General features: G+C 37.5%; 1 pseudogene across 1 annotated transcript; it reads left to right on the top strand.

Moving 5' to 3' along the window:
• LOC308629758 lies at window positions 1-26,610 on the top strand (annotated as a pseudogene). Its single transcript has 3 exons — window positions 1-886; window positions 25,503-25,552; window positions 25,667-26,610. The product of its transcript is annotated as an uncharacterized misc_RNA (transcript).
• The last annotated feature ends 431 nt before the right edge of the window (window positions 26,611-27,041 follow it).

Here is a 27,041-nt window from a genome sequence, read left to right as displayed (position 1 = left end):
ATGAGGACAGCCAACCACACAGAGGTAAGAGAGTTTGTTTTCCAAGTTTTCTCCCACTTCCAAGAACATCAGCTCACACTCTTTGTGGCGTTTCTCACCGTGTATATTCTAACTCTGGCTGGCAATGTCATCATTGTGACTGTAATCCGCATTGACCATCACCTGTACACCCCCATGTACTTATTTCTAAGTGTCCTCTCCTATCAGAGACTTTCTACTCCCTGGTCATCATCCCTCGCATGCTTTCCAGCCCTGTAGGTCTGAGCCAATCCACTTCCCTGGAGGCCTGTGGGACTCAGCTTTTTTTCTTCCTTGGCTTTGTCATCACCAACTGCCTCCTATTGGCAGTAAAGGGGTATGCTTGCTATGCGGCCATCTGCCACTTTCTTACTCGATCATCATGAACTGGAGGGTCTGTGCCAGGCTGGCATCCTCAGTCTGTGCCACGGGGTTCTCACTCTCGCTGGTTCAGGCTGTGGCCATTTTCAGACTGCCCTTTTGCAAGTCACTGATTGAGCATTTTTTCTGCGATGTTCAACTTGTGTTGGACCTGGCCTGTGCTACCGCAATCATCAATGATATCCTGACCTTAATTATCAGCCTCTTGGTCATTACAGGCCCTGCAACCTTCCTCTTCATTTCCTACATCCTCATTATTTCCACTATTCTCAAGATCACCTCAGCTGAGGGCCGGAAGAAGACCTTTGCCATCTGTGCCTCCTACCTCACTGTGGTCATTGTCCACTATGGCTGTGCCTCCACTCCCTACCCCAAGCCCAAGTCAGAGAACACCAAGGATGATCTCAGTGACCTACACTGTCATCACACCTTTACTAAACCCTGTTGCGTATAGTCTAAGAAACAAAGAAGTCCAGGATGCTCTGTGGTAGGAAATCCCTTTCCTAAGATGAAATCCCTACCCAAATAGGTGTGCATGCCTTCCAGGAGGAAGCCTATATAGGTAAAGTTACAGAACCAAGATTTCAGATGATTAGTGAAGTCTCACACATCATGGCCAGGGAGCTGGAGTCTAGCCTCTAATAATTGATTTTCACTTCCTCAACCTTTTGTTAACATAAATAAAAGCAAAAGTCACTCAAAGACATCCATTGTCTGTATTCCAGTAGATAATTACAGGGTCAGAATGTGACCTAGTGTTTATCTCAAGCTTAAATTTAAAGTGACCAATCCACTTTTTAATGTGGTATAAACCACATTAAAATCGCCACTCCACTGAATCCTCTTTTAACATAAATTGGATGCTTGAACAAGTGGTCACTAGGGAAGATATTGTGTAGAAATCTAAGTGTCTTTTGATTTAATAAGATAAGCAAAGCAAAAATATAGATATCTTTTAGGAAATGGGTTTGGAGTGAACTAAAATCCTTCTAGAGAGAATATTTTCAAACATGTGGGACTTCAAAGGAAAGGGAACCATGGAATGGGAAGTGAGGGAGTTAAGTGGAGAGAACTCCTAACTGCATATGATGGGCATGCAGTGCACATGACTTGGTCTGATGCTTCACTTCTTCTGGCTAGAGACGAGCCACATAAAGAAGTCCCTGCAGGGCTGAAAGAAGGGTTTTCCTCATGGGCAGGATGCACAGCAGGCTCAGAGGAAGAGAAGACTAACAGCTCAGGGAGCAAATTGCTGAAAGAATGCTGTGAAATTGGCTGAAAAGAAAGAAAATTTAGAAGCAGATCCAAATTGGAGCTTCCTGTGGTAGGAGAGCAAGAGAAGCCAGAAGTACAAGGGGAGGGTCAGGAGGAGCCAAAGAGAATTTAGAAAAGGTCCTTCAGGTTGGGTCCTCTCCTGCCCTTTTTAAGCTAAGTCACAAAGATAAAGAAAGAGAATTAAACGGAAATATGAAAAGAGTCAGCATAACACCTTTCTGATAAATTAGGTAATTTCATTAGTCCTGAAAACCTGAAAAGAGTCAACAGTAAAGGATTTTGACATGAAAACTTCCATAAAATTAAAGCAACTGAATTAGAAATGGAATAATAAAAGGCGATTTACTGCTCCTCACCTTAAAAATATAAAAAAGAATCAGGGTGAAATTTAGAATCAATTTGTGACACAAGATATGTGTTGAATCAAACTATAATGATCAAAATGGATAATTACTGAGCAAATAAAAATTATTATACTGATCTATTTATTAAAAGATACATAAGATACACATGAGTACACAGTGTTCTCATTATAAAATATTTTTGAAATACAAAAATATCAACATCTCTAAAATCATTGCGCATTTTATAGGCTATGCATGCAAGCACATAAAAATCTAACTTTAAAACAGTTCTGCAGCTCAGTCTACTTTGTAATTCTGAGTTCCCAATCTGCCTGACAGAAAAAAGTCATCTAGTCTTTTTCATGTAAACTGGGGCAATTTAGTAATTAAGTCATTTTATGAGTAAACAATGAAATTCAAGGTCCTGCTCCTGCCCTTTCTTTCCCATTATCCTCTGGGTGAATCAAGTTCTGGTGCAGGTGAGACAGGCTGGACCTGGGACCTGGGACCCTTTGTTACAGTGCTTGGACCTGTACAAAACTCTCCTCCAGCAACAGAATACAAAGAAACTATAAGGGTCTAAAAATAACTGCACACATGGCAGTCAGGCAATTAGGAACAATAAGATACAAAATGACTGGGACTTCCCTGGTGGCGCAGTGGTTAAGAATCCACCTGCCAATTCAGGAGACATGTGTTCGAACCCTGGTCCGGGAAGATCCCACATGCCTCGGAGCAAATAAGCCCATGCACCACAACTACTGAGCCTGCGCTCTAGAGCCCACGAGCCACAACTACTGAGCCCATGTGCCACAACTACTGAAGCCCATGCACCTAGAGCCCATGCTTTGAAACAAGAGAAGCCACCAAAATGAGAAGCTAGCACACCGCAATGAAGAGTTGCCCCCGCTTGCCGCAACTAGAGAAAGTCCATGAGCAGCAATGAAGACCCAACGCAGCCAAATATAAATAATATAAATAAAAATAAATTCATTAAAAAAAAGATACAAAACGACCAAAAACCCAACTTCCACTTCTGAGGTGTCAAGCAAAACCAGAGTCCTGCACATGATCCCTGCACAAAGCACCACCAACTGGGTGCACAGACCACCTAAGCCACCCCTCTGGCTTGACCCAAGGGTCCACCCCTACCCTCACCCCATTTAAGGGACCAGCTCACCCCCACTCAGGAGCGAGCAAGGGGACCTGCTATTTGGTTTCACTCCCTTGTGCCACAACACAAGTCCCAGTAAAGCCTTGAGTGAATTTCTAGTTTGACCTCTTATCAATTTCTATTGATTAAGGAGTCCAAGAACCCTGGGTTGGTAACAAAGCCTTCTAGTTTTCTTAGCATGGAGGAAGAGGAACCTGATCCATGGTCACTTCCACCTGTCCATGTTGGATTTCTATGTAAATACATGAACTCCCGTGGTCATCCTTGTTATCTATTGTGATGACTCTGGTCTTATCATGCTCTTTAATCAATGTGGTTCCTGCACTTCATCTTCCTTGTGACTACTCTAGGTCCACTGGCCCTTTCTCAACCACTGCTTGAGGGCAATTGGACATTCAGTTGCACCCTTGACCCTATAATGGAGTAAATAAGACACAGTGGGATGTCACCAAGACATCCACTTGGATGTATCACTCAACTTTTTCTGCTCCACCAGGATTCACGTGTTTTCTGAGGCTGGGAAGTGAGTGACATATCTCTTCTGCTTTATCAGTTGCCACCCGTCCTTCCTTACAGCAGGGTAAACCTGGTATCTGCTGGTAGATCGAAGAGTGGGCCTTCCCCAGTATCCAACTAACTCCAGTGTTATCTTCTCCACAAAGCTGGATACCTTTATTTTATTTTGGCAGAAAAACCTAAATTCTTCCTAACTCTGTAGTAGTTTACATTATACATTTCACATACAAAGTACTTTCAGTGCTTAGACTTTTGATATTCAAAATTCTTTGTAAACTAAATGTAGCTTTCTTCTCTAGAAAAGTTTGCTAAAGTTAAAAACTATTTCAGCTTTTAAGACAAATGTTTTAGTTATGAGTTAAAAAAAATATTTTTGGAATTCAATTGACCTTTTTTTTCTGGATTCTTTTGGGCTTACCCTTCCCTGGGGCAAACGAAAGTCCTCTGAAACAATGTGAAATATGGAAATACTGTAGACTTTTTATTCTGTTGCATTTATATATTTATTTAATGTGTCAACAACATTAATTATCATAGATTTTAAAAAATGTTTTATTGTCTAATAGCGATAGTTACCTGCCATTATTCTTCTTCAGAATATTTTTAGGTGTTTTGCCTGTTTAAATTTTTCATATAAATTTTAGAAGCAGCTTGTTTAACTTACACCCCTCCCCAATGCACACACATACTCAGCACCGTTACATACATACAAGCGAACCAATCTCTGGTATTATTTTATTGAAATCCTATTGCATTTATTAACTAATTTATGAAAAACTAACATTTTAATGATCTTGAGCCTCCATATTAAAAACATAGTATTATTTTCCATTGGTTTAAGTCTCCTTTTGTTTTTTACTTTTTACATTTCAAAGTGATCAACCATGATAACCTAGCTACGATGTCACCATACAAAGATGTACATAGTTATGTCCATAACCATGACTCATTTATTTTGCAAATGGAAGTTTGTACCTCAATATCCCTCACCTATTTCTTTCCTCCTCCTATCCCTTTCCCCTCTGGCAACCACCTGTTTGTTCTCTATGACTCTGTTTCTGTTTTGTTATGTCTGTTCATTTGTTTTGCTTTCTAGATTCCACATATAAGTGAAATCATACAGTATATGCTTAACTTCTTTCACTTAGCATAATACCCTCTAGGTCCATCAATGTTGTCACAAATGGCAAGATTTCATTTTTTTATGGCTGAATAATATTCTGTTGTAAATATTTACCACATCTTCTTTATCTATTCATCTATTGATGGACACTTAGGTTGCTTCCATTTCTTGGCTATTGTAAATAATGCTGTAATGAACACTGGGGGGCATGCAACTTTTCTAATTAGTGTTTTTGTTTTCTTCTGATAAATACTCAGGAGTGGAATTTCTGGATCAAATGGTAATTCTATTTTTAATTTTTTCAGGAATCTCCATACTGTTTTCCATAGTGGCTCTACCAATTTACACTTCCATTAACAGTGTATGAGGGTTCCCTTTCCTCCACATTCTCACCACCACTTGTTATTTGTTATCTTTTTGATAATAGCCATTCTGACAGGTGTGAGGTAATGTCTCATTGTGGTTTTGATTTGCATTTCCCTGAGGATTAGTGATGTTGAGCATCTTTTCATGTGCCTGTTGGCCATTTGTATGTCTTCTTTGGAAAAGATGTCTATTCAGGTCTTCTGTCCATTTTCAATTGGGTTGTTTGGTTTTTTTGATGTTGAATTGTATGAGCTTTTTAAAAAATCCCTTATTGGATCTATCATTTGTGAATACCTTCTCTTATTCACCAGGTGGCTTTTTCATTTTGCTAATAGTTTCCTTCACTGTGCAAAAGCTTTTAAGCTTGATGTGGTCCCGTTTATTTATTTTTGCTTTTGTTGCCCTTGCCTGAGGAGACATATCCAAAACAATATCACTAAGATAAATGTCAAAGGGTTTGCTACCTATGTTTTCCTCTAAAAAGTTTTATGGTTTCAGGTCTTACATTTAAGTCTTTAATCCATTTTGAATTTATTTTTGTGCATGGTATGAGAGAGTAGTCTAGTTTGATTCATTTGCGTGTAGCTGTCCTGTTTTCACAAAACCATTTATTGAAGAGGTTGCCCTCTCCCCATTGTATATTGTATATTGTTTTGTTTGTCATAGATTAATTGCCCATATAAGAGTGGGTTGATTTCTGGGCTCTCTGTTCTGTTCCACTGATCTATATGTCTGTCTTGGTGTCAGTACCATACTGTTTTGATTATTGTAGATTTGTAATATAATTCAAAATCAGGGAGTATGATACCTCAGCTTTACTCTTCTTTCTCAAGATTGTCTTGGCTATTTGGGGTCTTTTTTGTTTCCATATTTTACACATTTTTCTGTAATTTTTCTCTAGAAGTTTTAAAGTTTTATTTTTTACATCTAAGTCAATGATCCATTGTGAGATTTTTGGTAATAAGCTGTGAGATTTAGATCAAGGTTAAATTTTTGCCTACAGATATCCAATTGCTTCAGTTCAATTTTTTTTAAGGGCTACCATCCTCCATTTTGCACATTTGTCAAAAATCAGTTGAGTGTATTTCTGTGCATCAATTTCTGAGTTTTCCACTCTGTTCTAGTGATCTATGTGTCTACTGCTCCACCAATACCACAGTATCTTGATTAAGGTAGCTGTATAGTAAATCTTAATTTTGGGTAGAGTGATTCCTCTCACGTTATTCTTCTTTCTCAGGATTATTTTAGTTTAGGTCTTTAGTCTAAGGCCTGTGCAACTCCATATCAATTTTAGAATAAGCTTGTCTATATCTACAAAAATGCTTGCCAGGATTTTTATAGGAATTGCATTAAATCTATAGATCAATTTAAGGAAAATGACAACTTTATAGTGTTGAGTCTTCCAGTTCATGTCCAAAGTATGCTTCTCCATTTAAGTCTTCTTTGATTTCTTTCACCAGCATTTAGTAATTTTTCAGCATACAAATCTTATACATGTTTTGTTAAGCATATACCTAAGTGTTTCATTTTCTTTGGAGAAACTGTAAATCAGTGGTCCCCAACCTTTTTGGCACCAGGGAATGGTTTTGTGGAAGACAATCTTTCCACAGACTGGTGTGTGTGAGGGGATGGTTTTGGGATGATTCAAGTGCATTACATTTATTGTGTACTTTATTTCTATTATTATTACATTGTAATATATAATGAAAGAATTATACAACTCACCATAATGCAGAATCAGTGGGAGCCCTGAGATTGTTTTCACTTGCCGCTCACTGATCGGGCTTTGATATGAGCCTGGAAGCAGTTGATTTATTATGGTCTCTGCACAGTCAAACCTCTCTGCTGATGATAATCTGTATTTGCAGCTGCTCCCCAGCACTAGCATCACTGCTTCAGCTCCACTTCAGATCATCAGGCATTAGATTCTCATAAGGAGCACTCAAACTAGATCCCTTGCATGCACAGTTCATAGTAGAGTTTGTGCTCCTATGAGATTCTAATGCCACTGCTGATCTGACAGGAGGTGGAGCTCAGGCAGTAATGTGAGCCATGGGGAGCAGCTGTAAATACAGATGAAGTTTTGCTCGCTCTCCCGCTTCTCACCTCCTGCTGAGCAGCCTGGTTCCTAAAAGGCCATGGAGTGGTAGTGGTCCATGGCCCAGGGGTTGGGGACCCCTGCTGTAAATGATATTGTGCTTTTAATCTTGGTTCCCTCATTTTCACTGTTAGTATATAGAAATGTGATTGATTTCCATATGTTGATACTGTATGTTGTAACCTTACCTAACTCACTAGTTCTAGGAAGTTTTTTTGTTTTATTTTGTTTTTGCAAGTACCTTGGGTCTTTCTACATAGATAATAATGTCACCCACATAAATAGGGGCAGTTTTACATCTTCCTTTCTGACCTATATGCCTTTTATTTCCTCTTTGTGTCTTATTGCAGTGGGTAGAACTTCTATTACCATGTTAAATAAGAGTGGTGAGAGCAGATATCCTTGCCTTGTCCCTGATTTTAGGGAGGAAGCATTCAGTCTTTCACCATTAAGTATGATCCTATTGATTTTTTTTTGATATGCTCTTTATCAAATTGAGATAATTCCCTTCGATTCTTAACTTACTAAGAGCTTTTGTCATATATGGGTGCTGGATTTTGTCAAATGTTTCTCTCTGTAAAGTTGATATAATTATACAATATTTCACAGGAGTGGCATATTTATTTTTAAAAAAAAGAGGAACAGGAAACATCTAAGTGACTACATAACAACAGGAGCTTCTTAGTTGAAAGATCCTTGTTAGAAGAGGGAGCTTCAAGAACTCAGCAGCTAGTATCAACCTATTCTTCCACTGTCAGCTCTTTGCCAAATTACTGAAAGGGGAGAGAAAATTAGCCTTTGAGGCCATGTCGAGTAGTATTTCCTGACAAGTTTTGTCAGTTCTACCTACAAAACAAATTTATCCATTTCCTTCCATCTCCCCTGAAACTGCTCCTATACAGAAACAATCTTCTCCCATTATCTACTCTCCTTGTTTATTCTTATTCTTTTCCAATCAATTCTTTACACAAAAGCCAAAGTTATATTTTAAAGATGAAAATCAGATCATGCTCTTACCCTAATTAAAAATACCCAATGGATTCCCATTGTATTTGGAATATAATTTACTCTCCTCATGATGACCTATAGGCCCTACCTGTCCTTGTCACTCCATGTCATTAAGAATGACCTCATCTCTTATGTCTAACCTCTTACCTACTAGTCCGGTAACTATCAACATAGGTTTATTCCCACTTAGGAACTTTATACTTGTTATTCCTTCAGTCTAGAGTGCTCTTTTTCTCCAGATTCCCATTCATTCATTTATGCATGTTCATTCTCTATCATTCAAGCCTCAACTAAAATGAGAAGTAATCTTTAAGGATTCCTTCCTTGATCACTTCATCTATTGTAATGCCCACCAATGTGGGCACTCTATTAGGTGTTTTATGGGTTTTTTTGGTTTTTGGGTTTTTTTTTTAGCACTTATCACTACCTAAAACAAAACAGGAAGGTTGAAAATAAGGGATGGAAAACTGTATTCCAGGCAAAATACCAAACAAAGGAGAGTAAAAATCACTAACAAAAACAAGCAGTGAACGAAGCAAAGTTCCTGCTGTCACAGAACTTATTTTCCAAGAGAAACATAGATGATTTTAAAAGTATATAAGTTATATGAAATGTTATTTTGGGAAGTGATGTTGTTTGGAGAAAAAGAAAAAGGAAAAAAGGACAAAAGGATAGTCATTCCTGGCAGCATGAAACAGTAGCGCATTTAGATCAGGTGGTCAGGAAAGGTGATGTTTGAGCAGAAGAATGAATGAAGGAGTGAGTGAGCCACATAGAATGTGGGGAAGAGTGCTCCAAGCTAAGATAAGATCTAGGGAGAGGTTAACCTTGGCATGTGTGAGGAACAAAAAATAGGCCAGTGTGGCTGGAAGGTAATGACCAAGGCAATTAAGGGGAAGATTGAAACTGTGGTCTTATAAGCTATGGTAAGGACTTTGAATTTTATTCTAAGAGGGTTAAAAATTCATTGTAGAGCCATCTGAGCAAAGGGGCTACCTGATTTGATTTAGACATTAAAATCTTTACTCTGACTGCTACTGTAATCAACCCCCAGACCCAAAGGAGAAGCAAGGAGAGGCCAGTCAGGACCTTGCTGCTGTGGTCCAAGTTAGAGGTTATGGCAGCTTGGAACAAAGTGTCCCTTTGAGTGAAGAGTTTATCGGTTCAGTTGGGGACATGTTCTATTTGAGATGCTGAGGAGATATTCAAGAAGAGAAAATGGGATGACTGTTGAACATACAACTTTGGATTTTGGAAAGAAATATGGAGTGGAGATTTAAGTTTGGGAATTTTTTAAAGCCAGAAGAGGAAGTGATCAGTAGGTTGCAACTGTAAATACAGAAGTGGTTTGTGGCTGAAACTTGAGGTAGTCCAACATCATGAGATTGAGGAGAAAAGAGAAATGACATTGGAAGGGGAAAATATGAAAACTAAAAAAGTGTGTGTCCTGGAAACGACATGAAAAGAGATTTCCGAGTAAGAGAAATGAGTCAATTGGGTCCAATGCTGCCAATATGCCAAGTACGTTGTGTTAGAATTGATTGTTAGATTTGGCAATATGAGGTTTTCGGTCTCATTGAAAAAAAATCTGTATGAGAGATGGTGATAAAATCCTGTTTCGTGTGAATTCAAGAGAACAAAGGAGAGAAACTGAAGACAATGCAATTCCTTCAAAGAGTTTTGATGTAAAAGGGAGCAAATAAATGAGCCCGTAGCTGGGGAAGGATATGGGATCACAGGGAGGTTGTTTTTATTGGCCTTTATGTTTGTTCTTTTAGGATGAGGAAAATTACAAGCAAATACGTTTGTAAATGAAAGTGATCTAATGTAAATTTGATGATTCAAAAGACATAGAGGAAAACTGCTAAAGCAAAGTCCTGAGTAAGGGAAAGGGGATTGGGGTGCAGTGCACAAGTGCATAGATGGTCTTGTTAGAAGTACATGGAGTGCTCCGCACAGTGAGAGTACACAAGGATTGGTACTGAGCACAGATGCACATGGTTGGGTTGATGTGTTGGTGGGACTACATGGAAGATCTCTCCTAACTGCTTTAATTGTTCTTAATGAAGTAGAAACTAAAGTCATGTGCTTAGAAAAGGATAAGGAAGAATCTTTGGAAGTTAGAGAATAGAAAAGAATGTGTGAAAAGATGCAAAGAGGGTGAGAGAAAAAATGGTAGGCAGGAATACAGAGGGGTTCCCCCGTAACGTCAAGACCCCACTTAGTGTTAAATGTCATGACTTCTAAGTAAGACCAGTTATCATAAGATTATATTTTCCACCAGTGAAGTTCAGCTGCATGGGTGCTCTGCACAAGAGGAAAATTTGATTTAACCAAAATTGGTATTATGCCAGGTAAGATAGGGGCACGTGAATTAAAGGTGAATGCAATGAAATGCTAGTCTGTGGAATTTTAACAGGGTAGGGAGGACAGAAGGGGGAAGTAACATGGAACTTTGAAAATGACAGAAATAAACATAGATATAAAATATAGAGCTTTATAAATTGAGGAATTATTTAGATTAAGATACCAGTGAGAATGAACTGGAAAGATAAGTGATGAAAATAATAGTTCTTTAGAAAATATAAGGGAAGAAGATATCTCATTCCTAAATGAAACAAAACAGATCAAATACATGGAAATAGAAAATAATCATTTTCTACATGAAGAATATTTTAAAACCCTACTGAAATACACAAAAGAAGACAAACATTACCATTTAAATCTTGCTTTGTGTAGAAAGCCTCAGTATTATAGACTAAAGATGCTTATTAAATTTCTGTGAATACAATGAGAATTCAATAAAAATACCATTAATTGTTAAATATGAGAATAACTGGGGAAATTCCAAAGAAGAATAATTGAGGGGGGAGGGGCAGATTTAGCATACGGTAGCATAATGTAGTAAAAATATGAGACGTTTTTATTATTCGATATATGGTGTTGAGACAATGGCCTAGTTATGGGTAATAATAAAAGGTGCATCTGATTTCATTTTAAGAAGTACATCTTTGTTTCTTATAGCCAGTTTGATTCCAGATAAATCAAACACTGAAACATAAAAAGTATAGAAGACATGGGTACTTAAAAAAAATAATGTTGGAGTTAGGAAGGCCTTGATAAACACATAAATAAAATGCTAATAAAATTTCAAACTCACAAACTCAGTAATAATGGTAAACAGAAGAAAAATACTGCAACATGTATAATAAAAGACATATTTCCTTATTATAGAACTCTTACAAGAAAATGATGACAGAATATGAAAAATGAGCAAGATATGTAAATGGACATTCACAGCAAATTAAGTACAAATGATTAATAAGTATATGAAAAGTGTGTAAATTAATACATCTTATTTTGGTTTCAGTTTGGTAATAGTTATCAAGTTTTTGAATGCACATATCACTAACTAAGAAGTATTACTTTCAGGAATGTATCCTATAGATGTGCTCTCAGAAGTGCACAATTATATATGAACTTAATATATAAAGTGATTTTCTTTATAATACCCTTTAAAAATGCCAAAAACTTCAAACAGCCTAAATATCCATGGATATTTAGAATAGGGTAAATAAATTATGTTATAATCTTACTATATGCAATTGTTCAAATAAATGATAAAAACCTTCATGTATTGTTTTGTAAAGATATCTCAAATGTATTGTTATGTGAAAAAGCAAGTCATATAACAGTACACAGAATACAGTCCATTTGGATTACAAAAAATGGGACACACACACACACACAGGTATATGCAGACAACAGTCCTAATTCTATTTAGTAGGTTTAGTTTTATTTTATTTTATTATTTTTTTATTTTTTTCTATACTAAACTAAAGCCTGTTTGACTGTTTTGCATACAACTCCATCTGCTTTATTTGTTCAAGACAGGATGTTGCTCAACTGTTTGATAGCTTTGTCCAAAAGGAAGAGTGCACCATGCTTACATGGTCAGAGAAACAAAGCAGCTACAGATGTATGTGTATGCTGTTGTGAATGTGTGTGCTTGTGTGTGTGTATTTATGTGTGTGTTTAAAATTGGAGAACCACATCAACCAAAATTGGTGTTTCCAAAAAGTGATAGAATGTAATGAAAAGTTCATCCCCTTTGCAATATTTTCAATATTAATTTCAACACCTAATTACAATTTTCAGAGCTTTTCTAAAGTGAATTAGTCTATCTTTTTGAATTTTATTTTATTTATTTTTTTATACAGCAGGTTCTTATTAGTCATCCATTTTATACACATCAGTGTATACATGTCAAACCCAATCTCCTAATTCATCCCACCACCACCCCCAACCCCCGTCACTTTCCCCCCTTGGTGTCCATACATTTATTCTCTACATCTGTGTCTCAATTTCTGCCCTGCAAACTGGTTCATCTGTACCATTTTTCTAGGTTCCACATATATGCGTTAACATACGATACTTGTTTTTCCCTTTCTGACTTCCTTCACTCTGTATGACAGTCTCTAGATGCATCCACGTCTCTACAAGTGACCCAATTTCATTCTTTTATATGGCTGAGTAATATTCCATTGTATATATGTACTACATCTTCTTTATCCATTCATCTGTCAATGGACATTTAGGTTGCTTCCATGACCTGGCTATTGTAAATAGTGCTGCAATGAACACTGGGGCGCATGTGCCTTTCTGAATTATGGTTTTCTCCAGGTATATGCCCAGTAGTGGGATTGCTGGGTCATATGGTAATTCTATTTTTAGTTCTTTAAGGAACCTCCATACTGTTCTCCATAGTGGCTGTATCAATTTACATTCCCACCAACACTGCAAGAGGGCTCCCTTTTCTCCACACCCTCTCCAGCATTTGTTGTTTGTAGATTTTCTGATGATGCCCATTCTAACTGGTGTGAGGTGATACCTCATTGTAGTTTTGATTTGCATTTCTCTAATAATTACTGATGTTGAACATCCTTTCATGTGCTTCCTGGCCATCTGTATGTCTTCTTGGAGAAATGTCTATTTAGGTCTTCTGCCCATTTTTCGATTGAGTTGTTTGTTTTTTGTAATATTGAGTTGCATGAGCTGTTTATATATTTTGGAGATTAATCCTTTGTCCGTTGCTCCATTTGCAAATATTTTCTCCCATTCTGAGGGTTGTCTTTTCGTCTTGTTTATGGTTTCCTTTGCTGTGCAAAAGCTTTGAAGTTTCATTAGGTCTCATTTGTTTATTTTTGTTTTTATTTCCATTACTCTAGGACGTGGATCTAAAAAGATCTTGCTGTGATTTATGTCAAAGAGTGTTCTTCCTATGTTTTCCTCTAAGAGTTTTATAGTGTCCCATCTTACATTTAGGTCTCTAATCAATTTTGAGTTTATTTTTGTGTATGGTGTTAGAGACTGTTCTAATTTCATTCTTTCACATGTAGCTGTCCAGTTTCCCCAGCACCACTTATTGAAGAGACTGTCTTTACTCCACTGTATATCCTTGCCTCCTCTGTCAGAGATTAGTTGACCAAAGGTGCGTGGATATATCTTTGGGCTTTCTATGTTGTTCCATTGATCTATATTTCTGTTTTTGTGCCAGTACCATATTGTCTTGATTCCTGTAGCTTTGTAGTAGTCTGAAGTCAGGGAGTCTGACTCTTCTAGCTCCGTTTTTTTCCCTCAAGACTGCTTTGGCTATTCTGGGTCTTTTTTGTCTCCACAAATTTTAAGATTTTTTGTTCTAGTTCCATAAAAAAGGCCATTGGTAATCTGATAGGGATTACATTGAATCTGTAGATTGCTTTGGGTAGTAGAGTCATTTTCACAATATTGATTTTTCCAATCCAAGAACATGGTATATCTCTCCATCTCTTGGTATCATCATTAATTTATTTCACCAGTGTCTTATAGTTTTCTGCATACAGGTCTTTTGTCCCCCTAGATAGGTTTATTCCTAAGTATGTTATTCTTTTTGTTGCAGTGGTAAATGGGAGTGTTTCCTTAATTTCTCTTTCAGATTTCTCATCATTATTGTATAGGAATGCAAGAGATTTCTGCGCATTAATTTTGTATCCTGCTACTCTACCAAATTCATTGATTAGCTCTAGTAGATTTCTGGTGGCATCTGTAGGATTCTCTATGTATAGTATCATGTCATCTGCAAAGAGTAACAGCTTTACTTCTTCTTTTCCAATTTGGATTCTTCTTATTTCTTTTTCTTCTCTGACTGCCATGGCTAGGACTTCCAAAACTATGTTGAATAATAGTGGTGAGAGTGTGCAACCTTGTTTTGTTCCTGATCTTAGAGGAAATGGTTTCAGTTTTTCACCATTGAGAATCATGTTTGCTGTGGGTTTGTCATATATGGCCTTTATTATGTTGAGGTAAGTTCCCTCTATGACTACTTTCTGGAGAGTTTTTATCATAAATGAATGTTGAATTTTGTCAAAAGCTTTTTCTGCATCTATTGAGATGATTATATAGTTTTTCTCCTTCAGTTTGTTAATATGGTGTATCACATTGTTTGGTTTGCGTGTACTGAAAAATCCTTGCATCCCTGGGATAAATCCCACTTGATCATGGTGTATGATCCTTTTAATGTGTTGTTGGATTTGTTTGCTATTATTTTGTTGAGGATTTTTGTATCAGTATTCATCAGTGATATCGGTCTGTAATTTTCTTTTTTTGTAGTATCTTTTTCTGGTTTTGGCATCAGGGTGATGGTGGCCTCATAGAATGAGTTAGTGAGTGTTCCTTCCTCTACAATTTTTTGGAAGAGTTTGAGAAGTATGGGTATTAGCTCTTCTCTAAATGTTTGATAGAATTCACCTGTGAAGCCATCTGGTCCTGGACTTTTCTTTGTTGGAAGATTTTTAATCACAGTTTCAATATCATTATGTGTGATTTGTCTGTTCATATTTTCTATTTCTTCCTGGTTTAGTCTTGGAAGGTTATACCTTTCTATGAATTTGTCCATTTCTTCCAGGTTGTCCATTTTATTGGCATAGAGTTGCTTGTAGTAGTCAGGTTTCATTTTAGATACGGCAAGGATTAGTAATTTATATAAAAAAATTCTGTGTATTTTAGACTTGAACAAATATGCAAATATACTGAGAATAATAGGTGTCTTATCATTGGGAAAAGAAGTGAGAAATGGGGAACACTAGAACACACTCTGAGATATTAGTTTAGAATTGGTGGTATCATTATAAAATCATGGTCATTAAGATATAAAGATTAATACACCCCCCATTTTCTAGCTTTAGAGTCTAAAATTAAATATATAGCAGGGCCAATAAGTACACCTAGCACCCAGATCTTGGTTTCTAAATACAATTCTCCACTGAAAGATACCATAGCTTCTCAGATAAATGGCTGATTCCAGGGACAGTGCAGGGAAAGTACAAGATGAGCCTGGAACGTCTCTATCTTGAGGTTAAAGAAGTGCTCAAAGAAGAGACTGGTGGTTGCCAGAGATGGGGGCTAGGGGAAGGGTGGATGAAATGGGTGAATGGGGTCAAAAGGTATAAACTTCCAGTTATAAAATAAGTCAGCCATGAGGATGTAATGTACAGCATGGTGACTATAATTAATAATACTGTATTGCATATTTGAAAGTTATGAAGAGATTAAGTCTTAAAAGTTCTCATCACAAGAAAAAAAGAATTTATAATTAGGTATGGTGATGGATTTTAACTAGACTTATCATGGTGAATATTTCATAACATATACAAATACCAAATTATTATACTGTACACCTGAAACTAATATAATGTTATATATCAATTATACCTCAGTTGAAAATAAAACTACTCAAAGAATAATGGAGACATGTCAAAAGAACAAAGGAGCCAAACTAATGCAGTTCCCACTTGCCAATTCTGTGATGATTTGAACATCAACATAAATAATGTTAACAGTCATTAACATTATCTCATAGTATCTATATTATCTAAGTCTACTAGTATCTAAATAGTACCTCTTTCTTACAGAATATCAGTCTATAGGAGAAATGATGGAGTTAGGAAATCATCAATGGATCCTAAAGCTAGAGCGTGAAAGTTTGATGAGGAACAGGATATTAATCTCAATATATCACTCTACAAATTATATATATATAAAGGTAAAATAATAACTTTACAATGGAGAAACCTAGTGGACACCACCTTAAACAAGTTAACATCACTAATATTAGGACAAATTGACATCACGTGGTTCCTGGTATGATGCACTGAGAATGATACAATATCACTTTCATGATATTCTTACTAAAAATTCAAAATTTAAATCTAGTCATGAAGGATATTAAATCAAAGTAAGTACAAAGAAGGGAAAGAAGTGAAACAGAATCAAAGATAAGTGCAAGGAGAAAATTATGAACTCTTCAGATAAATTCAAACTGAGACATTCCATAAAATACCTGGCCTGCACTTTTCAGAAGTATCAAGGAAGAGAATGACAAAGAAATGTAAGGTAATGTTTCAGATAAAAAGGCACTAGAGAAACAGGAAAACAAATATGCAAAGAGTAATCTTGGATTGGATACTAAACTACAAAAAAAATTTAGCTATAAAGGACATTATGAGATAATGGGTAATTTAAATATTATTTGTGGATTAGGTAATAGTACTGTATTTGATATTAATATATATGTGTATGTGGCTCTCTCTGTATATATATACATATACACTGATTTTTAATAATTATACTGTGATTACCTAAGATAATGAGCTTCTTCCTAGGGAATACACACTAAAATATTTAGGAGTAAAGTGACACAATGGCTTCAACTTACTCTCAAGTGATTTGGAAAAATGTTAGATAGATAGATAGATATAGATAGATTATAGATGAAAGAAAGAGAATGACACAGTAAGTGGGACAAAATGTGAATAATTGGGGTACCAGACAAAGACATTTAGGAGTCTTTATAGTACTCTTGCAACTTTTCTATAAGTCTGAAATTGTATATTTGAAAAGTTTCAAAAAAGTGAAAAAAAATATTAAAATTTCTTTATAGATATTTGTGCAGGAAAGGGTTAAACCAGCAGGCCTGGGCTGCTCAAACCCTGCACATTCCCAAGAAAGGCTTGTGTTTAGGACTGGACCTCGGCCAGCTAATGGGAGAGGAGCTCTGAGCCCTTGAATTAATTCTGCTTGATAAGTGTTTTGATATGTCAGAGGCCTTGAACCACAGATATTTGTTTGATCAGATCATTTATGCTAAAAGTGTAATTTATGGTGAACATCTGTTTTTGTTCTAAAGGGCTGGAGTCTGAGTACCTGAGGTCAGTAATGCAGGTTATTACATGCCTAATGTGACTGACTCCCAATAAAAAGCCTGACACCAAGGCTCAGGTGAGCTTCCCTGGTCAAAAACACTTTGAACCTATGGTCACTTGGCATTGTTGCTGAGAAAGTTACTCATGTCCATGTGACTCCCCTGGGGGAGGACACTTGGAAGTTTATGCTTGTTTCCTCCTAGACTTTGCCCCCATGGACCTTTTTTCCCTTTGTTAATTTTAATGTGTACCCTTTTGCTGTAATAAACTATAACCATGACTGTAACAGTTTTTCTGTACCCTGTGAATCCTTCTAAGAGAATCACCTAGCTGGATAGTGATCTTGAGGACTGACAACAAAAATTAAAGCATTTAAATAAATAGAGAGAGAGCCTATATCAGTTCATCCCTAATGATTTTTTAGTTTAATGTAATTTCAAAAACCTGATCTAAAATTTGTATGGAAAGGTAAAGATCCAGCTACATAAAAATAAAAGAAGATAAGAGGGTTTGATCTCCCTGATAACTAAGATTTATTATAAAGTTATAGTTGTTAAGATAGTGTAATCTGGGTACATGGAATAAAACTGACCAATGGAGCAGAATGAAGTGGCTAAACTGACCAGTGCTTATAAAGATTTATAATGTATGACAGAGATAAAATTGTAAACCAGTGGGGAAAGGAAGGACTTTTCAAACAGCTGATAGAACTGGTTATCCAGTTGAAAAAAGAAAAATGAATTTGGACATCTATCTTACCTCATACACAAAAATCAAATCCAAATGGATTTAAATATGAAAAGTATATTAATAGGCTTAGAAGAAAATAAAAGAGACTATTCTGACACTGAGGTAGACATTTCTTTTTCCAAGCAAGATGCAAAAGTGCTAACAAAAAAGACAAGAATGATAAATTTGACTCCATTAAAATAACTTTTGTTCAATAAAAAGCACCATAAAGAAGTGAAAAGACAAGCCACAAAGTGGTAGAAAATATTTGTATAACATATTAAGGACATGAACAAGTATTTTGCAGAAGACAAAACAGTCATGGCCAATAAACTTTGAAAAGATGTTCAACCTCTTGTTATTCAGGAAAATGTAAATTAAAACCACAACCATGTCACACCTACTAGTTTGACAGAAATTAGCAAGTCTAATAACAAGAATAAAAGGGTGTAGATCAACTGGAACTCTTATTCTTCACTTGTCACAGTGTAAATTGGTACAACCACTACAAAATTCGATTTCGTATTATCTTGTAAAGTTGAAACTTTTTATGTCCCATGAGCAAGTAATTTATCAAAAGGATATAAACCTTAGAGGAACTAGTGCACATTTAATCAAGAAAGTATGCAGTAAAATATTTGAAACATTACAATTTATAATAACAAAAATCTGGAAACAACCCCATTATCCCTCACCAGGACAATGGACAAAAAACACTGCGGTATATTCACATGATGGAATAGCGTAAGGCAGTTAAATTAATAAACTATAGCTCCACTCTGGATCTTAGAAAAGGAACACTGAATTTTTTAAAAAACAAGTCTCAAAAAACTGTATACAGTATATCATTTTTATAAAGCTCAAGAACAGAACTAAAAAATGTATTGTTTAAACACACATACACATATAATAAAGGTATAAAATAAGTAAGATGAAAATAAACATAAAAATCAGGATAGTAGTAACTGTTGGGGGTGAGGGTGAGGGTAGGGGGGTGCAGTGAAAAGAGATAAGGAAGTGGGAAAAATGAGAATTACCTAAGTGATTCCTGAATCGAGTAGTTCTTGAGTCGAGTGATGGGATTCCACATGTTTTATTGTTATGCATCTCGACATATTTTAAACATAGTGTTTTGTAAGTATGTTATATTAAATATGATAAATATTTTTTAAAGAAAGATCATAACATACACCAAACATAACATATACAAAAGCCTATAGGCAAATCGCAACCAGTAGCTTCAAAATCTTCTTTTCAGCCTAGGCAGAGTTTTGTTAATTTTGAAATTGTTTAGAACTTTGGCTTGCTTTTCCAGTTATCATGTAATGCACTAAATATATACCTATTTTACTTTCTAATCATTAATGTCATCTCAAGTGTCTAACGTTAGATTAGCAGAAGATCTAGATTCTTCCTTTGTTTTTGGTGGTGGTGGTGGGGGAGGAGTTGTTCACATTTCCCCTTCATTTTTCCAAGAATCCCCGGAACTTAAGCATTTCAAAAAGAGTGGTCAGGAAGGAACACAATTGGGTCATTTGTAGGACATGGATGGACCTAGAGACTGTCATACAGAGTGAAGTAAGTCAGAAAGAGAAAAACAAATATTGTATATTAATGCATATATGTGGAAGCTAGAAAAATGGTACAGATGAACCGGTTTGCAAGGCAGAAATAGAGATACAGATGTATAGAACAAACATATGGACACCAAGTGGGGAAAGAGGGTGAGTGGGATGAATTGGGAGATTGGGATTGACATATATACACTAATATGTATAAAATAGATAACTAATGAGAACCTGCTGTATAGCACAAGGAACTCCGCTTTGGGGTACAGTAGAAACTAACAACATTGTAAAACAACTATACCCCAATTTAAAAAAAAAAAACCTTATCATTGAGTGGCAAATGAAAACAAACTCAGAGCTCCCACTGATTATGCATTATGGTGAGTTGTATAATTATTTCATTATATATTACAATGTAATAATAATAGAAATAAAGTGCACAATAAATGTAAAAAAATATTTAATATTCCTCAGAACTAAAAAAAAAGAGTGGTCAGGTTTACAGAAACATCTAAGTAGGGAGAGCCTGGAGTTTGGTTAGTCTAATTTTTATTTTGTTTCCTGTTTCCCTTTGAGGATAGCGAGCCTAAACTGTTCAAGAGAAGATCCTGGTCATTTGCTAATTCACTATAGCAAATAGACTGTATTTTCAAAAACTGGATGCAGTATCTCCCATTCCATATGCTCTCCTATTAGTGCGCTGCACCCCCATTGCAAAGCAAAGTCTGTACCCCTCCCCTTGAGACTGGGCATGTCTCTGTGACTGACTGGACAATTATGGTGGTGTGAAAGTCATGCTGTGACATCCTGACTTTTGAGACCAGGACATAAAGGATCATACAGCTTCTGTCGGGCTCTTTGTCTTGGGGTGCTTGCTTTTGGAATCCAGAGCACAGGTTGTGAGGAAGCTCAGGCTACTTGGAGAGGCTAGGTGTAGGTATTTCAGTCAACAGCTAGCATTGACTGACGACATGAGTGAGCAAACCCCCGCTGCCTCCTGACCACAGTTACATGGGAGACCAGATGTGAGAAGAGCCTCATTGAGACCAGTCTCCCAGAGATGGATGATGAAGGACTGTTGTTGCTTTATGACACTAAGTTCAAGTAGTTTGTTATGTCGCTAACTGGAACACCCAAGTTTCAATACAAGCAAGCACGGATGTGGATAACTACAGTCATGCATGTGGACAAGCCTACCCACACAACACTAGGCTGAGGTTAAGTCACCCAGGGACACAGTGCCCAGCAATACAGCACTTCCCTTAGCTCAGCCCTTTAGCTGTTCTCACAGCCATACCCAGAGAGACCTGCTAACCAGGAGTCAGGTTGTTTGGCCATCAACCTCCTAACAGAACCCTAACCACTGTCCTTCCTCTCCTGATTATTCATAAACCTAGGATTCTGCTAGATTTCCTTTTCAGCTCTTAAAACAAAAAGATACCTCCTCAGGAAAAATAAGGTCACTAGTGCATCCTCTAACAGCATGGTCTCCTAATTTTTCACAGAGAGCTCAGATTGTAAGAGTACAAAGTTCTTCCTACTCTGATTGTGTGTTGCTAGAGCTGTCTTGATTGTCTCCTATGAAAGAGGCTTTCTACCTGCTTCCCACTGGGGGCAGGGAGCCTCTTTATGCCTCAATGCTGATTTGTGTTTACAGTGATATCTAGAGTGACAAATTGGCTCTGCTCTCACTAGAGCAGAGAAAAAAAAAAAAAAAAAACAAGTTTAATCACAGGGGTGGCCCCAAAATGGAAGACTATCCAATCATACTTTGACTCCAAAACATTGAAGGCTATAATGGCTATGAAGATACTACTCAGCTGCAAATAGCCAGGAAAAGAAGTTGAGATGCTAACTTCATTAATGATAATTTAATGAAAAGTTTTGAGTTTTCTAAGAAAACCTGATTTGGCTAGCATTTCCTCTTATGTCTCTGAAACTGATATGGATAAGAGCAAATATTATAAACTTCTTCATGTTTGCTATAAACACTTCTTTCTATAGTCTTCTAAATTTAAAAGCTACCACAAATTCAGTAGAGAAGGAGAAGCAGGAATACAAAAAAACAACCCAAAAAAACCACACACATACCCCACTTAACCAAAAAACAAACCAAAACCAAGTACAAGGGGCACTTTTTAAGTTTATCAAGGTATGAATGCAGGCACTTCATTTTTTTGCCATGTGTGGAAAAATTAACTTGGAGAATTGTCAGGATCTGGCCATAAGATAGATAAGGTACATGTTGTTAAATTAACTAAACAAGAAGGCCATCAAACTGAGGGGCCTCTAATGCCATGGCAGCCTATGTAAACAAACTAAAATCTAAGGCTGGAAATGCCTCCAGGTTATAAAATCAAAGTCTCAGGACAACCAATCACAAAAAGCCAACCAGGCTTTAAACTACAGCCAGTCATTACTCTCCTTAATTTGCTTCTCCTTTTTCTTTATAGAAGTCTCTCCCTGAGTTCCTGGCCCTGAGACACCCCTAACAACTTCTGTTTTGGCACTGCCCAATTTGCATTGATTTTTGTTAAAAAAAAAAAAAAACTTAAAAATTTTAATATGCCTCAGTTTGTCTTTTACCAATATAAAAGAGGAAAATAGTGAGAATAAGATGCTCCTAGGGGGAGAAAAAATGCCTGGACTTGGGGCCAAGAAACCAGTGTGGAGGTAACCCCAGACTGGGCTTGTGAAGCCCTGTGCATTTAACTATTTTCTTGGACAGGCCTGGGGTATGAAATTCTGGCTCAGGTTTCTTTAGACACAGACAGTGGTCTCCTGGCCTTCTGGAGAGGTCTCTACTGTCTATTGAGCTTTGGTCTACCATTTCTGAGTCCCACAATAGGACAGAAACGATAGCCAGATTGACTGTTTTAGTTCCAGAAAAGAAGAAGAAAAAAAAAAAAGATATTGAGCAGGGTTCTTGACTACAGGAAGAGCTGCATAGTTTCCTGGAATCCAAGACAGAAGCTCTTAGCTAGAGCTCACTTGGGGTTTGTAACCATGGTTTTCCAAGGCCCAACTATATAAGAATAGGATACTTATTTAAAAAACAAAACCCGACAAATAAGCCACTGCTGTTTCTACTTGCAGTGCAAAGTGCCATGAGAGTCCTAAAGCACAAACCCATATAATCTGGTAAATGTGCCCTCTACATAACAAGGTCCCTGGGCACCGACCGTCTGCTTGCTTCTAGCCCCAGTGTGACTCTCGAGGGTGCTCAGGGAATGACACACAGAAACCTTGAGAGGTGATCCCCAGAGAGCCTTTCTTGGGTGTCAAAAACTCCTCCCCTAGCTGGAGAGAATATCTAGTATCTGAGGAGCCCCCTGTAACTTTCCTTTTACCTCCAGCCCTAGACTGGCCCTAAAGCAGGTAGAAGGACCACATCCATGTGCCTTTGTTTCATGACCTTGATTTGTGAATACTTGTGACCAATGGGCCACATTTCTGATCTCTACCTCCATTTTTCTGTTGAGCCACAGATTTGCAGGAAGAAAAGTAAGTGAGATTTGGGAAAAGACTTCAATCATTTACAGAGGTAGCCACATAAGGAATAAAATACATGTACGTGTTTTATTGTTGTTAAAGGTCAAATTATATTAAGCTGGAAAGGGTCCAGGTGTATATGAATTTTTGTTCTTCTTTAGCCTTAATTTACCACTTTCAAAGATCCTCTGCTAATCCTAAGGAATAATGACTTCCAGAATTAAACACTATCTTGACTAATATGGTAATAAAGAATGTGGCTCTGCTACTTAGCAGCTATGTTTCCTTGTCTATATTCTTGTCTTCACACAAATCATAATCCACAGAGACACTGTTTATAAAGCCTCATAGTATACATTTACAGTTACTTATCATGGTACACACATCAAGGCCAAACAACTTTCCCTGTTAAGAAATGGTCCCTGACATCTAACATAAAATTTTTTTCAACCTCATTCCACTTCTTTTCATATCATGCTCGGAGGAGTTGAAGCGTAACTGTGCAGCAATACCTTATAAATACCTTTTTGTAGATTTCCTTTGTTTAAAATGTTATATTTCTGAAAAAGAGATTAATTTTAAAAGCACTAAAGAAGTTTGCCTTTGAAATTTACCCAATACTAAGTCATTTTTCAATGCGGCTAATTTGCTTTACTTCCAGCAAAATGCACTTTTTAGGCCACTCCGTGTATCCTATTATTAAATTTATATTTATAGCTAACCCGTTACATAATTATATGTTGTTTAGTTATAGGGTAAAGGCTACTAGAAAAGTTACACTACCAGTATATTTTCCAATTAGATGTTCATAGTGTTAGCTTTCTTCTAGAGTTATAATTCCAATGTTAAAATTCAGCCCAGTTCTTTAGTTGTTTGTTGCTATCACAGGCATAGACAGAGGGAAAGGAGACAGAGGTTAAAAAACATTGAAAACTCTTTTTTTTTTTTTTTTTTTTTGCGGTACGCGGGCCTCTCACCGCTCTGGCCTCTCCCGCTGTGGAGCACAGGCTCCGGACGCGCAGGCTCAGCGCTCATGACTCACGGGCCCAGCCGCTCCATGGCATGCGAGATCCTCCCGGACCGGAGCACGAACCCGTGTCCCCTGCACTGGCAGGCGGACTCCCAACCACTGCACCACCAGGGAAGCCCTAAAAACTCCTCTTCTTTGAAGAAGAGCTCACTGTGGTTCCCCAGCACTCTGCTTTCTAACAGGCAATTTGTTTGATGGACCAGTTACCTGCAACGATTCCATCAGCAGACATTGTGCCCTACATTGCAGTGGTCATAGGGTTATAAAGAATTGAAATACATGGTCCCTACTCTCAAAGACTATATAATCTAGCCATGATGGGGACAGTTCTATGATGCAGTTTTGTGTAATAGGAGGAACAATGGACACAGGATCAGAAGACATGAATTCAAGTCTTGATTTTCATCCTTTGACACCCGTGTGTCCACGGGCAATTTCCTAAAAGGAGCTGATCCTCAGTCTCTGCTTCTGAAGAGAAACAATAATCCTCGCCCTCCCTGTTCCATTGGATGGTGATGAAGTTAAATAATGTATGTGAACATATTTTGTAATCACAAATGCACTATGGTGCTTTTAACACAAAAGAGCTAGTATGCTACCTCCATGTTCAAGGACACGTGTTTGGGGCTGGGGGAAGGGAGGGAGCAGGGTGAGAGAGAGAGAATAGAAAAGGATTTTACAGAGGTTATGGGCTTTGTGTAGCTCTGAAAAATGAGTAGTATCTAGGGAAGAGGACTGTAGCACAGAAGCACAGAAGTTGAGAGGAGTAGTGCCATCAGAATTGAAAGACTGAAATGAGAACGCAGTGTGTGTAAACCATAGTGACAAGAGCTCTACCTACCTTAAACCCTAGAAGCTTGGGAATTAGTAGGTAGCTACAGAGCCTGGAGCTCTGCACGACATTATACCACTGAACTTGAATGGATTCAATAATTGTTTGAATTCTAATATAAGTTGATACTTAACAGTTTAAAATGTTTCTACCAACAATTCTATGATGTTATCACAATTGCATCCATATAAAGGTGAGGAAACTAGACTTAGAGATGTAAATTCCTTTCCCAAGGTAACTTAGCCCATGATAGGACTAAAATATGAGTTTATACCACCTGACTCTAAAAACCATGTACTTTTTCCTTAGTGAGAAAAGAACATTACTCAACTGTTCATTCCCAAAAGAAATGAGCATGGGTATGAATATAAATAAGCAGAGACCTGAAGTAGATGAACCAAAAGAATCTGCCCAGCCTACTATTGACAGAAATCAACCATCTAGGTTCCTTATATAATATTTTACTTTCTTAGATGCCATATATGATTTAATGAAGAAAGAGAATCACACTTTGGTGAGTGAGTTTACTTTCCAGGTTTTCTCCAGCTTCCATGAGCACCAGCTCACCCTCTTTATTATGTTCTTTGCACTGTATATGTTAACCTTGGCAGGCAGTATCATCATTATAACCATCATTAGCGTTGGTCGTCACCTCCTCACCCCCATGTACTTCTTCCTCAGCATGCTGTCAGCTTCAGAGACCATGTACACACTCATCATTATACCCAAGATGCTCTGTAACCTCACAGGACTGAGTCAGCCCATTTCTTTGGCAGGTTGTGCCACTCAGATGTTCTTCATCATTTTGGCCATCAACAACTGCTTCCTGCTCACAGCAATGGTGCACGACTGCTTTGTGGCCATTTACAACCCCTTGAGGTACTCTGTCATCATGAACAAGAGGGCGTGCATCCAGCTGGTGTGGGAGGCCTGAAGCATTGGGCTGATTGTAACCATGAAACAGGTTACATCTGTATTCAGGTTACCTTTCTGTGTTACAAAGGTGGCCCACTTCATCTGTGAGATCTGACCTGTGAGGAAGCTCTCCTGCACTGACATAACTGTCAATGAGATCCTGACTTTAATCATCAGTATCCTGGTGATCCTGGTTCCCATGGGATTGGTTTTCATTTCCTACATCCTCATCATCTCCACCATCCTTAAAATTGCCTCTGCTAAGGTGCAGAAGAAGGCCTTTGCCACATGTACTTCCCACCTCACTGTGGTCATGGTCCACTATGGCTGTGCCTCCACTGCCTACCCCAAGCCCAAGTCAGAGAACACCAAGGATCAGGATCAGCTGATCTCAGTGACCTACACCATCATCACCCCCCTACTGAACCCTGTGGTGTATGCTCTGAGGAACAAAGAGGTCATGGATGCTCTGCTCCGGGCCACTGGCAGGAAGCTTTCCTGAGAAGATGGGCCTGTTTCACAGAAGGTCTTAGCAGATTCTATAGAGAAGAAAAAGTAAAGCAGTGCCCACAGCACCTACAGTGAAAATTCTTCAGCCTACTAAGCAGTGGTTGGGTAGAAGAGAAAAAAGGACTACAAACCCAGCCTCTGGAGAAAGGGAGAAGGTTCTCCAAAGCACAAGCAAGCCTGCATCTGACAAGAGAGCATAGATGGTATGGAACAATAAATATAGGAGAAAGAACTTGATTTGGGGAAGTAGATGGGTTGTCTGCACACCTGGGACAGAATAAGATCAAGATAGTAGAACGAATTAATGAGGGCAGGCTACTCCAAGGCAGGACTAAACTTTTAAATATATTCTATAACACTCTTTTTGGACATGGGATTCCCTTTTATGCATTTAAAGTTACAAAGGCTTAACACCCAATTGAA

This window comes from Mesoplodon bidens (assembly GCF_964165515.1).
Source record: "Mesoplodon bidens genome assembly, chromosome: 2".
Classification (NCBI taxonomy): domain Eukaryota; kingdom Metazoa; phylum Chordata; class Mammalia; order Artiodactyla; family Ziphiidae; genus Mesoplodon; species Mesoplodon bidens.
Note: the sequence above shows the minus strand (reverse complement) of the source record. Positions and strands in the feature narration are given on the sequence as shown.